At 39.2% G+C, this 15,557-nt stretch overlaps 1 long non-coding RNA gene across 1 annotated transcript in view; it reads left to right on the top strand.

Moving 5' to 3' along the window:
- Positions 1-4,065, top strand: part of LOC308654131 — a 59,926-nt gene extending 55,861 nt beyond the window's left edge. The window contains exon 5 of the long non-coding RNA XR_014023181.1: positions 3,886-4,065. This is a non-coding gene — a long non-coding RNA (uncharacterized lncRNA). The remainder of the gene's footprint in view (positions 1-3,885) is intronic.
- The last annotated feature ends 11,492 nt before the right edge of the window (positions 4,066-15,557 follow it).

The following is a 15,557-nucleotide window of genomic DNA, read 5'->3' as shown; positions in this document are numbered from 1 at the left end:
GAGACAAAAAATTTTACTGACAGAATAGCCATGGTTCAACTTCTGTTCACAGATGTGATTATTTGACAAAATTATTTTAAATTATATTTTAATTAACTGTCAATATTGTTAAAATGAAGATTTTTGCATAAAAGTCAGTCTTTAGAGTTTTTCTCTTCGGAAAATAAAAGCAAAACTATCAAACAACACTGGACCTTTATTGCCACAGTGGTGTCAATTATTTGGAACTGAAACAAATCCTACTTATGCAGAGCTCCGAGTGATCTACTTAATGCTTTTAGAAGCTCACCTTCTAGACGTTTGAGTTTGTGCCTCCATCTCTGAGAACATCTCCGATGTGTATATAAAATTTCCTACTTTGTATAGTAAATTCACAATTATTAACTTACTTTGTCCTTACGACAACTTTGTCAAATAAACACAGTTTACTGAAAAATTGCCGAGACTTTCAAGTAGCTCCATCCAGGAAGACAAGCCCATAGGGAAACACATGAATGCAAGTGTTTTGACTTTTCACCACATGACCTGTCCATTGAGCCTTGCTAACTCTGGTCAGAGGGCAACTGTAGAAGTCCCTATTGTAGTAATATGTGGAGTCAGGTGAAATAAATATTTTTTTTTAATTTGAAATCTCAAGTAACATCTTAGATGAAATTATTTATTTTATGTAAGAAATGCTAAATAGCCAAGAATCAAGAGAAGGTTCAATATTCTGACCCATAGAAACCCTTCTAGAAAGTTCCTTGGAGATATTTGTGTAGTCAGAAAAATAAACAATTTCATTTCTCACCATAGATTCTAAGAAGCTTTGCACCCAGTAAGATATAAGCTCTTCCTCTCTCACTGAGTACTTGACTTTCTCCAGTTTAATACATTTTAATTTGATCTACTTCAGGGAGACCAGGACCTAGAACAAGTTGCCTGGAATGTTCTTCATTTTCCCTCCCAAATCCTGGCTCTTTATAGGACTGGTTTTTCCTTTTCCTCCATGTCTCTGGTTGTATGTCACTTCCTGAGTAAGGAGTGGCTTCTCCTGACAAAAGCCCCCTGAAACATCAGCCCATTTTATTGCCTCCAGGGATCTTTCTACAGCCTCAGTTTTTCTGGCTTAGTTATTGTTTAACAGTTGGTTATATAACAATTACTTCTGTTGTACTTGTTTCCACAAAGGTGCAGGCTGCACAAAGACAAAGAAGACCTGTTTGGTGTGTTTACAATGTTCCCCAGAGAGAGGAAGGTGTGCCATGTGTTGAAGGTGTTTCATAAGGAGAAGTTGGCCTCCAGGAGTGGGGGGCTTGGGCCCAGCTGCACACGCACACCCTCAGAAAGCCCTGAGGGGGTGGAGGGCTCCGGGTCCAGGGCCAAGACCTCCAGTCCTGGAGAAGGGGCCTCTGTCAGACTCTCTCCTGACCTGCTCTTCTCTACCCTGTTTCTCCTACAGCCTGGTTCCTGACCCTCCAGTTGTTTTCTACGCTTTTCTTTCTTCAGTTCTGCTGACTCATTGTCCTCATTTTCATTCACATACATCACAATCTGAGGCTGCTTTGAAGTGGAATGACTCCACAAGTATTTTTCTGTCTTTATTATCATGAGTATTAATTCCAGTATTTGAATGACAAATGAAATATTATTGTTATCGACTTTTATACCAGTGCTGCTCAACATAAATATAATGCAAATCAAATATATAATTTTAAAAAGTTTTGAATTACTGAAAGTATGGTTTATAATAATTACCTAGTAAATTCATAATTATGAAAATGGCCATATTAAAAAGTAAAAGGGAACACCAGAAATGAATATTAATAACCTATTTTATTCAAACAAATTCCAAAGTACTTTTAGCCAGTAACCAAAATAAAAATGTTAATTTTTATTCCTTCATTTGTACTAAGTCTTTGAAATCCAATATATGCTTTACACTTTTGGTCAGTGGCTACCGTATTGGGGCAAAATGGTTCTATACTTTTCCTCCACACTGCTGCAACTGGGAGAGGGCTAAAGTTGTTCTAGCCTTTTGGCAAGAGTATCCTTGGGAAGATGATTGAAAAATAGGGCTCTTGATGAGACAAATAGCAGTGTTCACAGTACTGGAGGAGTGGCCGGAATGAGAGCCTATGAAATGAGTGGTTCTCATGAGGATAGAGGAGTTGGGAAAAAGAGGGAGACCATCAGTGGGCGGGGGGTGCTTGGTCTAGGGAAAGAGTTAGAAATTGGGGTTGGGAAGGCATCCCACTTTTTTCAGTCCTCTAGTCTCCCAACCCCCTTCCAAAACTTTCCTACTATTTTTATTAGGGCACCTGTTACCACTGTAGCCAACCCCATCAGGGACTCTTAAAGGGACTCTTAAAGTAACTAGTTACCGGATGGGTCCAAGTGTATATGTAAATTATAAAAAAAATGAATAAAGGGAAGCTCATCTTTGAAAGAATTGAAAACATGCCTGGAAAGGATTTGAAACAATGGAGGGACCTGGTTAGAACATTCCTAGTACCATTATTTCCTTCAATCTCTGTGTGTACTAGTAAAACATTAAATGATTCCAATTTCAGAATGTGTGTTTGTGTGTGTGTGTGTGTGTGTGTGTGTGTGTGAGAGAGAGAGAGAGAGAGAGAGAGAGAGAGAGAGAGAAATAATAATATCATAGAAGAAGAAAAGACCAGTGTTATGGCTCTTTGAAGGATCACGGTACATTTAATATGAACATAATAAAACTGATATCACCATCACTAATCCCAGCCACCTTGGCCTCTGTCTTGTTTTCGACTTTTATTCCCATTGTTCAAAGACAAATTCTTGGCATTTCTTCATTCAAATTCTGTAGAGAGGAAAATCTTATTGTTCCACTTTTGCACTTGGTCACATCATCATTTTCTGGATGGACAATTCTTGAGCCAGGTCACCCAAGCAGTTCAACCAGCTATGACAGGAGAGGTGTTGTGGTTCCCATTGATCTGGAGATGGCCAGACAAACCAAATGATGGTTTTTAGCATTTGTATGCACCAGGCAGGTGGGGGGCCAGCTGGCAGGGAGGCCTGGCTTCTTTCAAAGCAGCACAGAGTAGCAGATGACAGTTCGTGGATTAGAGGAGACTTCCTGGGTTCAAACCTCAATCCCACCAAGAGCCAGCTGAATGTACTCCAGCAACATAAACTCTCTGCCAATATCTCATCAGTATAATGGAGATACTCATAATATTAATATCTATTTTTTGGTTGGTTTTGGATTAATTGAAATAACATATTAAAGTTATTGAATGGAGTCTGACATATAGTTAGTGATATATATGTATATGTGTATATATATGCACTTACACATAAATATAAATGTAAGTATATATAAATATAGATGTAAACATTTGTATATTTATGCTTATATATGTATCCTTTTCTTCTCTCACTTTTTCAGAACAATATACACACTGTTCTTCGTCTGGTCAGTCTTTCCAACAACCATAAGCATTGGGTGTCATAATTCCCATAATACCTATGAGGCAACCAGGATTGAAAACGGTTAAGCTACTCAATCCTAACCATATGATCAGTAATTGGCAGACTTCAGACTTAAAAACACAATTCTCCTCTCATTAGAAATATTTCCATTCCAAGAAATCACAGATAGCATGGGAGATGAGTGTTGAGAGTCAGCATCCTCTGGGTTTTATTTCAATGGTATATGATAGATTATCCCAAATCCCATCCTCCGGTTCATTTTTGGTTTTCATGGAGCCTCCTCCCTAGCCCCGGGTCCTATTCATTCACATGCCTTCTGCTACCCAAATCCAAGACCTGCCACTGAGCACAGGGGCCCCTGTACAGTTGGGTCTCACTGCCGTCAAGCCATCACTGATGTGTTGAAAAGGTCTGTTCTGGTTTGCTTTGCAGAGAATGAACTGATGCCTCCTTGGGCCAAGATCAGCCACACTATTTGAACAAGGAGGCTGTAGAACCCAATCAAAAGACCCAGGCTTTTGCTCCAGGGACCACAGTGATGGAATGGACGGCAGCCTTCCAGCTGCTCTCTGCCGGTGCAGTAGCCTTGAAATGGTTTGCAGAGCTGTGCAGCTTGACCAGAACCCTCTTGCATTTACAAAACATTTTTTTTTTATCATGCTTTGGCTGTTTAAAAAGAGGTCCAAGCTTTGAACTGTTCCCTCAAAGATAGACTTTGCCTTTGGAGCTTGGGGGAGGGAAAAAAAAAAAAAGACACCTGTGTAGAAAAGTGCGAATGTATCCCATTTAAGGGTAGAGCCATTATGAACGTTGGTGCTGTTAAATTCTGAAAATCAGGGCTTGGAAGGGAATGCCTCCTCTGCTGATTACAGTGTAACTGGTGCAGCTAAATAGGCTCCAGACACTACTAGAATAGCAGATCTCCGCGTGTGACTACAGAGGAATATATAAGAAAGAAAAAGACAGATGGTGTACTTAGGTGCACTTAAGTCTGATTGCATGAGTTGATAATGAATGTTTAAATATGGCACTCCCATAAAATCAGATACCTGTAGACAATACTGGAATAACTACAGACATGCTAGGGGGAAAAATGAAGTTGTGGATTCTAATTTTTGTTTTTGTCATTATTATGATTGTCTATTTACTTGTATGGGAATTTTCATAACTTTCTCAGAGCCTAATCATAAAACATAAAACACAATCAGTAGCATAGAAAATAGATTCTTAGAAATAAAAGGGGACTTAAAGATGATTTCAGAGCTGTGGAAGCTTATGGCCAGATAGGTGAGATTTAAAAGGTCAGGTAGCTCCTGGTGACAGATTGAGGTTGAAAGCCATGCCACACATACCTCTTTGCCCAGTCATTGTTCTACCACAGAGCACTGTGCTTTCTGTCCAAGAGAATTATATTAAAAATGATAAGCCAAACAAGAATCATAAACAAAACACAACCAACATCCTTTAAAGGGAATAGAGGAACGGTTTTCTATCCCCTCCCATTAAGATTTTTTTTTTTTTTTTTTTTTTGGTGCTAGGGATTAAACCCAGGGCCTTGGACATGCTAGGCAAGTACTCTGCCACTGAGTCACATTCCCAGAAATACTTTCATTTACATATTTTAGTGGCCTCCAACAAAATTAATCAGAATATTTTAAAACTTTAATAGAAATTTGGTTTCACAGTGATAAATGTGCACTCGTGTTTCCAGAAGGGCTCCGGTTTTAACAGCTTTTCTATCCAAACAACTTTTAAATTAGACTACCCAAGTTCAAAAACTAGAAAGTCAGGCATCTTCCTCAGACCAGTCCTAGGGAATGATTATGGCATCGGGCATTTCTGGGGACCAGTGGTCCACTTCCCCTGTGCACGGGGATGGCGAGGGCACTGGAGAGAGGCAATCCTGACCCGGAGTGCATGCTCCAAGCTGAAAGTAGTCATCGATCAGCAGCTGTAAATAAATTGGAAGTGGCACCTTAAGTGCCTTAAATGTTGGAAGTTAAACCTTAAATCGCAACCTTATTCTTAAAGGAAGCAGGGGAGCCTCCCATCAAAGAGACGGGTGGCATAATCGAGATGAGTAATGCTGCTGATCTCTGAAAGGACTTCATGATCTGAGTAGGAAAGACAGTCCCTGATGCAGGGAGCACTAAAAGTCCACCTGTCATTTACCATCTGGGTGGTGAAAGATGCACATGTTTAAAGTCAGGGAGTGTTGACACATACAGGGAGCTCCTTGAGTGGCAATGGGACCGCTTGCTTCCCTATCGCCATCTCCAAACAAGGGCCACATCCAGCTGCCAAAATGGCAGTTCTTGCCAGATAACAGTTTGAAAATAACTCTTCAACAAGCAAGAAAAGGACAACTTCGTAACTATAAATTAGTAAATTTATGTATGAATTATGTTGCTGTATAAAAACAAGTGCAAAATCACTTACATTTCTCACAGGAATAGATGGATACATTTAGGAAGCAAATATGATACCCACGTCATCACTTATGCTTTTAAGTATTTTTTTCTCAACCCTTCAAAATGGCAAAATGACCATTAGTTATAATTTTCCAGGGTCGGGGGAATACTGCAAAACAGGTACATATTCTTCACTGACCTGAGACAGAGGAAGAAATGCCATCTGGCAAAACAGAAATTTTGAAAAATTCTGGACACAGAAAAAACATATAAAAATCAAATTGATATAGAAGTTACAACAGAGAAAAGCATAACCATGGAGGTATTAGTCACCTTTTTATTGCCATGATCAAAATATTTTTCAAGAACAACTTGGAGAAGGAAAAGTTTACTTTGGCTCGCGGTTACAGAGGTTTAGTCCAGGTTTGACTGACTGCTGCTCTGGGTCCGGGGGAGGCGGAACATCATGCTGGCATAGGGAAGGGGCACTGCTCTGCTCAGGGCAGCTGGGAGCAGAAAGGGAGAGGAGAAGCCAGCGAAGAACAGCCCTTTCAGGGCATGACACCAGGTGACCCACCTCCTCCAGTCATGCCTCACCTGTTCCTGGGCACGACCCTGTCGATCCACTCAAACCAGGATGGACTAATTAGGTTACAATTCTCATCGTCTAAGCATCTCACCTCTATATATTTCTGCATTGCCACAGGAACTTTGGGGGCACTTCATATCCAAATCATAACAGAAGGTAAGAGTGGTTTAGCTAAGACAGACTGGGAGGATGCTAAACTCTGAATGACAGAGAAGAAAGAAGTGAGTAGGGCCACCCTATGGGCAGAACCAAGGCGTGGCTTGAGTTACACTCATCATATGCCTCTTGCAGCATGTGACTCAGAGCTAAGACTAGCAGTTATTCCTGGTTGTTTCTAGTTGTGTGTTATGCAAACTTACTTTAGTATTTCACACTTCTGGAGTGGATCTGAAAAGAAAAAAATGATAATAACAATCATAATAAAGGAAAAAAGACAGCTCCACTTACTATTGAAAGTGTGCACGGATGGATGGATGAATGGATGGATGGATGTGTTTGTTCCATCCAGAGTAAGGGCACCCTTATCTGGAAATATTGAGGGAGGGAGTAGTTTTTCAGTCCTGAACCTGATCAAGCCACTGATTTTGGGGGAAATCCACTTGTCCATAAGCCACGTTCTTTAAATACAGCTCTCAGCCAGCACCCCTTTCAGGGAAGGAAGTTGCTGTAATACAGTCTATTGAGACAAGAAAAAAGAGAAATCACAGACTCCTGTGAATGAGAATGTCAACATAAGCCACAGGGAATAACATTGGGAAAGAAGAATTGTAAAATAACAGGATTTTTCTAGAGAAATACAAGTGACCACAAATGTGTCCAAAAAGAAAGAAAATAATCTAGCCAGATGAGAGATCGTAGATAAAATTAAGATCTCATTTTACTATCCTTCCTCACTGAAGGAAATAAACCAAAGAAGTTTTATGAGTGAGAGCCATCAATGTCTTATAAGCAAAGAAACCCCTGATTTATGTAAAAACTATCACAGATATTATAATAAAATGAAGAGCTTTATAACTCAGCCTAAAAATCATTATACCACTATAGGGAAAGGGTAGATTTTTTTTAAGTAAAAAAAAAATAATACAACAACAAAAACACCAAAAACCTATTATTCTGTCACATTTATAAACACCTAGACAAAAAATTCTACATCAAAATTTATTAATATAGATCAAATACATTATTTTTCTTGAGTCAATATTACATTATAGAAAGCTAAGTTTAAAAACACAAATGCCCATTATTTGTTAAGTTGTAACCAGTCTATCCTTGTGACCTGTATAATATTATTTTTGATGTTTGACACAATATAAAGATGTTTGAGACACCCTAGTATAATTCACTGTGCTTGCTACAGAATCATATAACATGTGGTTCCATTCATGTTAAACAATGTGCAATTGACATATAAATGTGGATGAGTATTTGTATTTAACATACAAGAACATAAATGGAAGGATAAAAACTCAATATAATAACAGTGGCTATTTTGAAGAGGATCAGTCTCTTTTTGCTAAACATTTTATCATCTGCAGGTATCACCAGCATTATGATGTAAAAGACCCTCCATTTGTTAAATGAATTAATTAAATTGAGTGATGGAAAAATAAAGTTTTCACTTTTACTTTAGGAATCTGTATCATTAAACATTTAAATGGGCAAATATTTACTTTATTAAAATGATATAAATCTATGTATATACATACATACACACATATATGTATGCACCCATTTCCACTGATTTTAATGGTTCTTTCCTCAACAGATATTTGTTGAGATAGTCCAGTGTACTACTCTACATGCTAGGTACTGATCAGTGAAATTTCCAATGAAATAATGTATTTACTTATAATTATGGTTACTTAATCATTTTTAATTCAACAAACTGATTGATCTCAATCTAGTTCAGATGCTTTATTAGGCAGGATTTATTGCATTTCATAAAAATGAAAGTTTCTATAAAAAATGAAACTTTTGCTAATCCTATTCTTCAATATGCACATGAAGGCAATTCACAGAGTTCAGCTGGGAAATGGATTACTTGTGCTCCTTTTTCTTTCTTTATTTTTGGACAAAATTTGCCAGCACTTACATTGGACCATTTCTTTAAAAACATCCATCAACTCTAAGAAAGAAGGAGATTAAATTATTAATAAGCTATATAAATTTAAGAAACAACAACAACAAAAATTATTTTCTAACAAAGGAAAATTACACCAGGGAACACTAAGTTTGAAACCAGCTTGTGACTGTCCATGTCATAATAGATGTGAGAGTGTTAGAGTCTGTAAACAAGTCAGGATGGCGCCTGGTATTTTGCCAGGGGGAGTGGTTTGTGAGGTGGCGCCAGCGAGCCATTAAGTGTGGAGATTCCTTATTGGTTGACTGCTGTATCTAGCTTATGTTAATTAAGATAAGCTGTGTGCAATGTATAAATACCCCTGTTGTCCTACAATAAACGGCTCCCACTCCAGTTGTATCAATCTACACAAGTTGCTCCTCACCCCGGGTTATTTTGCTGCAGCCGGACTGTGGCAGATGGTGGCCCATACAGGGAGCCCCAGGACACTCGGGGGTAAGTGATGGAAAAAAAAAGCTGCCCGTCCATAGATAGGACGGGAGCAAATCTGCTCGTCCCTAGGCAGATAGGGCGAAAGGAAAAATGGCCATTTTGAGAAAATGGAGAAGATTGTACAGTATGTTTGTGTCTTGTTTTGTCTTGAAATATTGTATTGTCTTTGTGACGAAAATATAGAAGGGGTGTTAAGTAAATTACTAAGGGAAGGAGGCACCCCAGTGGAACCAAGAACAGTTAGGGCATGTGTTGATAAAAGCCTAGGAACTCTAGTCAGAAAGAAAAAGAAAGTTCAGAAGAAGAAGGATTATCAGGAAAAAAGTTGCAGCAAAAGGCTATTACTGAATACTTTTCGTTACCAGAGGGTGCGTGAATCACGGCTGCCATGTACGCGAGCTGGTCATAGCGCAGCAAGGACTTTCCAATCGGAAAAAAAAACAAAACTTCTCCCCCCCCCCCCAGGGGAGCGGGACGCCACTGCTAGAGCCCAAATCCAAACCTGACCTGGAGGTACAGTCTCGTGGGCTCTTGCTCCCTGTGCCCAGAGCAGTTTGAGTCCAGGACACTCCCCAGGGCCATCTGGGGCTGCCCGGGACACTACAGCCAGCAAAAGACGCCACCAGCATCCCTGATGTTTGGTCATTTTCAATGCCAATAACTAAGCTACAATGGTTCTCCCACACCTGGAGGCTGATGAGTAATGAGCACTATTAAGGCTTATTTCAAATGTAAAAAACCTTGAGATAATGTTCTAAATTGTTCAGAATGTTGTTTTCTTAGTGGAATGCTACAGGATTTTCTTTAGCCATCCGGAGTTCCTGCCTTCGTCCCAGTGCCGGTGAAGACGAGGATGGAAGAATTTCCAGTGTTGCTGAGAACCAGACAGACTTCGGATCGAGCTAGCTGCCTGCAGAACTTACCTGGACTGTGATTTAAGCAAGCTGCCTGCAGAACTTACCTGGACTGTGATTTACCTGGACTGTGAGTTGATCTGTTGAGACACTGCTTCACCTGGACTGAGACAACAAACTGTAATCTACAACAAATTGTTACTGGGTATCTTTGTTAATGGTGTCATTGCTGGTACAATTTTTCCAAGGGCTTCTTGCATGGAGCCATCAATTGGCTTGGTATTGTGGCATTTTGTATCCTCCCCTTCTGCTTGTAGCAGATTATTTATGGCGTTTGTGTAAAAACCACTATGGTCATTATTTAAATTAAACAAAAGGGGGAATTGTTAGGGTCTGTAAACAAGTCAAGATGGCGCCTGGCATTCTGCCAGAGGGAGTGGTTTGTGAGGTGGCGCCAGCGAGCCATTAAGTGTGGAGATTCCTTATTGGTTGACTGCTGTATCTAGTTTATGTTAATGAAGATAAGCTGTGTGCAATGTATAAATACCCCTCCTGTCCTACAATAAATGGCTCCCACTCCAGCTGTATCAATGTACACAAGTTGTTCGTCACCCCCGGTTACTTTGCTGCAGCCAGAATGCGGCATGAGAGTACTTGTGGGCTGCAGGATTTTATATCTGGCAAAACCTAGGAAGTAGTGCTAGCTACGATGGCTCAGAGAAGCCTGGAGAAAGCTCTGGGCTGCATTAAATGAAGTAGAAATACTGTAGTTCTCATGACAGAGCCTTGCATGTTAGAATGGATCTACTGTGCAGGCCCCCCCCCAGACCCCATGGGGTAACCCAAAGAAGACTTTGCTTATTAAAGCAATAGAGTTCACTTGTGATAAGGGTACTGTCATCACAGAGTAACTGAGTGAGGATTGTCCTCTGAGAGTCAGACTTGACATTGGGGATGTTAAAAAAAAATGGTCTCCTCATAGCATCAGTGATGATAGGGTCCCAAATAAAAAATGCCAGGAGCTGAGCTTAATTCTCAGAAGCCAGGTGGGGACAATTATTGTAATGAAGAGTGGGATTGGAGTGGTAGCCAGGAGGACTTAACCTACGGACAGCGATGAAGATCGAAAATAAAACAATAGCCAAAGTTTACTGTGTGATCTGTATGGACCAAAGAAATCAAAACTGGATGATCAGGAGCCTGAGGGGAGCCACCCAATAGAACTCTTGCTCTTTTGTTTTGCTTCTGGATTGAAGTCTACTTTCACATCTGGAATCCATCCACCTTAAAGGAGAGGCCAGATCTCCAGGAGAACGCATCCTAGAGCACAATGGCAAGTATATAATGTTTCCCTAAAACTTCCTACAGGGAAACTCATCCATTTACAACAGGGGAGGTGAATATCCAACATTTCAAGATAGGAGGGTCCAAGTTAACATGGGAATCTGGGGATCCAGAGCCTCCACAGAGCTCCCTGGGTGAAGATGAAGCCTGGGGGAAGCCAAGCAGTACACGCCTTTGTGGCCCAGGTCTGGTTCACAGTGTGTCCAGTGGATTCAAGGACCCACCTGGTAGTCACTTACCAGCCTCTGAATACATAATTGGAATGGGCATGCTTAGTAGTTATACTCCCATGTTGGACTCCTCACTTACTCTTATTGTAGTAAGGAAGACCAAGAGAAGCCTCGGAATCTCAACATCCCTCTTATTAAGTTAGCTACAGAAGAAAAAGGAATCAGGAAAACAGTAGAAGTAAGTGCTACTCAAAGAACCAAAGCATATAAGGAGAGGAGTTTCCATTACACCTCCATTTTATTCACCAGACTATACCTTATCAGGCAGATCAATTCTGGAAGACAATAGGCTACTGTGAGCTTGGTTGCAGAGTACCACAACCGTGGATGTGTATTATAAGACGTGATTCTATAGTTAATATATTGAATGACCCTCAAAGGCCATGTGTGAAAGACTTGGTCACCAGGGTGGTGCTATTGAGAGATGGTGAAATTTTAGCAGGTGGGGCCTGGTGGGAAGTACTTCGATCAATGGGACATATCCCAAAAGGGGTTATGAGACCTCAGCCTTTTCCTCTCCTTTTTCTTTTTTGCTTCCTGGCCAGAAAGTGAGAAGTTTGCTGTGTCATGTATTCCCATTCTGCATAACCACTGGAGGCTCAGAGTAATGGGCCCACCCAATCTTGAATGAGAATCTCTAAGACTATGAGTCAAAGTAAAGTTTTTCTCTTATAGGTTAATTGTCTCAGGTATTTTGTCATAGTGATGTAAAGCTGAATAACATATGTAGTGTGTTTGCTATAATAGGTAAAAATAGTCTCAAGTACTTGGTATTTAGCTATTAATCTGGTGAATATTTTTTATTATTTCCATCCCTATTAAAAGGGTGCTCACAGTTTTAATTCACACAAAAGAGACAACAGTATGAGTTTTCAGTCTTTCTCCAGAACCATGAGAAAACTTTTCTGTGGTCTGTCAATATGTAGACTGAAGAAAGCTGGATGATCATGACATACTTCAGAACATCACACTTGTCCATTATGCAGTGACATCATCTAATTTCTATGAATGAGCAAAATGTGGCAAGTGTATTACATGCCTTAGTAAGATATAAGTCCTCAAAAGAAGAGTAGATAAACAGAATTTAAATTCAAGGGACATTTTTCAGTGGAATTTTTAAAATTTCAGAGGTCTAAGACATGTTGCAAAATACCATCTAAATAGGGACAAATGATCACATCTTGCACCTCACATGGTGAGGAAGGAGGGAAGATACCTTTCCCACAGATGTCTTCAGGTTCTGGAGATACCCAATGCCCTACTTAAAATATGGCTGCAGTCCACATCCTGGATGTCCCAAGAAATAGGCAAATACGAGTGGAACTCTGAGCAAAAAAAAAAAAAGATCCTGAAGCAGGGTTGACTCTACACAAATGACCTCGCCATCTTGATCATGGCTACTTTTATAATAATAGCATTAGTGTTGGTTAAAGACACCATTCAGTCCGTTTGGACTGGTGTCGCAGAAATATAATGTGAGTGGCTTATCCACAACAAAATTTACTGCTCACAGTTCTGGAGACTGGTGAGTCCAGGATCAAGGCTCTAGCAAATTTGATGTTTTCTCTTTCACTGATGGCTCTTTCTTGCCCTCACATGGTAGGAAGGGGGACAAGCCTCTCTGGACTGTGAAAGCCTCTCCTTTTTGTCTTATAAAGGCACTAATTCCATTCACAGGCTCTAGTTTCATAACCCAATCACCTCTCCAAGACTGCCTCTCTAGGGACTGGGGTTGGGGCTCAGTGGTAGAGCGCTTGCCTAGCACGTGTGAGGTAGTGGGTTCTATCCTCAGCACCACTAAATAAATAAATAGATAGATAAACAAACAAAGTATTATATCTACCTACAACTAAAAGAAGAATACTTTTAAAAAGATTGCCCCTCTAAATACCATTTTATTGTACATTGTACATTAGGATTTAATATATGGATTTTAGAGGGGAAACAATCTCTGGCAGATATTATGTGAAACTTATGGCAAGGTTCAGTGATAAGGATGGGGTTCATTTTACCTGGTAAACCACCCAGATCAGCCAACCGATCCCTCAAAACAGAGAGAGATTCAAGTAGCTGAAAAAGGAAATGATGATGAAGTTTTGAATCACTTAACAACTTTTAAACTATATATTTTGAATGAAATTCTTTCTGAGTTTTATTTTACCTACCTGGGAAATGATAATTTTTTTTTTTTTTTTTTTTTTACAAAAACACGGTGCTAATGAAAAGGACACAATTTAGGGTCAGAAAGATCAGACAGAATGCTGCACTGAGGATTGAGTTGACCTCTGTGTCATGATGTCCACTGCCATATGTCACAAACTATCACATTCCCCTATTTAAGCCTCTTTAAGTGACAGAGCATAGCTACAGTGATCTCAAATGAACAATTGTGAAACCCAAAAGTTCAGGAAGTTGAAGAATTAGGAAAATACACTTAACTGATCAGATTTGAATGGCTGGTTCTTTTGTTCCCATAGTTGTTCAACTTCTTTCCCTGCTGAGAACCAATTCTTGATACTGGGGAATAAATTATAGTCATGTGCATTTTGAAAAAATCCCTTCCAAACTATGCTTTTGGAATCATACAAAATTGATTTATTTTAATCTTTTTTATTACCTAGAGTACATAGGTTCTCTTCCTGTTTGGCTGGGTTCTTGGTAATTACATAATATTTCAACAAGAATAGCAGCCACAGCAATACTAATAAAACCATATTTGGTGAGTGAATTATGTGACCAAGGCACCACTCTAAGCAATTTTCACGTATAATTTATTAATTCTCAAAATAGTATTAGAAATAGGTAAAATATCAAACATATTTAAGGTTTGGTAAAACTGAAAATAGATTAAAAACTTATTTGAATTCATAGATCTAGACAATGCTAGAAATGGGATTTTAATTCATATTATCTGATTTCTTTGGTCATACTCCTAACTATATGCCATAATGCAATAATTGCTGTCAAACCGTACAAATCTATGCAGGACTGAATAAATTCTCATTTCTCTTCACTTAGTTGTAAAAGCACTAGCAATTATTGGGAGCAAGGATCTGGAGCATTGTGTATGGCAAGTGTGAAAATACTTTACATTTATCAATAAAACTATATAGTTTACTTTTTCTTCTCAAATGGTATTGCCAATTGAAAGCATTGATGTCAGCATTTTGTAGGAACAGAGTCAAAGAAATTAGTGTCTTAAACCAAGTTTTGTCATCCATGGTTGCGGAAATCACAAGTCACTCACTTAACCTCTTGTGACCAAATTTTCTTATGCATAAAATTTATTATACCAATCAGATTGTTTGAATGACTAAATGGGCTGAAGTTGGTAAATCAGGTAGCACAATGTTCCCAAACTTTACAATAGCAAACCAATAAATGTGCAAACAAGGAAACACGAGGTTTTCTGAGGTCGTTGGAGTAACTGACCCTATGTCCTTTGTGATACAAAAAGTAACTTTAAATGGCCAAAGACATCCACTGGGATTTTAAATCCTCATAACATGGTAAACATCTCTGGGGTAATTGCAACAGTCAGAAATACACATGAGTATTTTGATGTGGAAAGTGATTCTACTTTCTACTTTTTATAGTCCTATGGGGTTTCCCAGAATAGCTCCTTTTCTTCTAATTCTATAGTGAATTAAACAGACTATTTTTTTTCTTGAGACAAGCAGCGTTGCCCAGTTTGGACTTGAACATACAATCTGCCCAACTCAGCCTCTTGAGTAGCTGGGCTTCCACATGTGCAGCTCAGCACAAAGCTTTTTGATTTTTGTTTGTTTGTGTTCATTCACGTTTTCTGACATCAGCATTATGATTTTCCTTTTAGGAAACATAGTCAATCCTTTCACCACATGCAATTGGTGTGTGTATAGAGAGGGTCATCTTGCTCTTCACTTGAGGAAGAGTGATTTGAGTGGGGTTTAGGAGTGACCCTGGTTTGAATAATCCAACCAAGCAAGGCCAATCAGAGCCAAGGGAATTCATTCTGGATTTCTTATTGGAAAAGAAATGTGCTCTTTCTATTGAGTTAGATAGGATATAAATATAATATAGGAATTATATGGTAGCTCTCTTACCATCACAAATGTCAAGAAT

This window comes from Spermophilus citellus (assembly GCF_964194105.1).
Source record: "Spermophilus citellus genome assembly, chromosome: 8".
Classification (NCBI taxonomy): domain Eukaryota; kingdom Metazoa; phylum Chordata; class Mammalia; order Rodentia; family Sciuridae; genus Spermophilus; species Spermophilus citellus.
The sequence above is the reverse complement of the archived record's forward strand: the minus strand, read 5'-3'. Positions and strand labels throughout refer to the sequence as shown.